A 344-nucleotide genomic window follows, 5' to 3' on the forward strand; every position below is an offset into this window, starting at 1 on the left:
CGACTTCTCTCCACCCCCAGTGCCACCACACTGGTCCAAGTCATCACAATGACCTGCCAAAAGATTGTTGCAGTGGCCTCCTTACTGGCTTCTGCATTTATGCCCTCACTTCCTCACTTCCCCCACAGCCTTCTGTCATCCCAGCAGCCAGTGTTATTGTCACATAATACAAATCATGTCAGTCCTTTGCTGAGAACTGTCCAGTTGCAAGGGCAAAAGTCCTTAACAAGGACCTAGAAAGACCTTTGCGATCTGGCCCCTGCCACCTCTCTCACCTCATCACCTATGACTGTTCCCCATGCTGGCCTCCTTGTTCTTTTTCAAATGTGCCAGGCACATTCCTG

This window comes from Pteropus alecto, unplaced genomic scaffold (assembly GCF_000325575.1).
Source record: "Pteropus alecto unplaced genomic scaffold, ASM32557v1 scaffold45, whole genome shotgun sequence".
Classification (NCBI taxonomy): domain Eukaryota; kingdom Metazoa; phylum Chordata; class Mammalia; order Chiroptera; family Pteropodidae; genus Pteropus; species Pteropus alecto.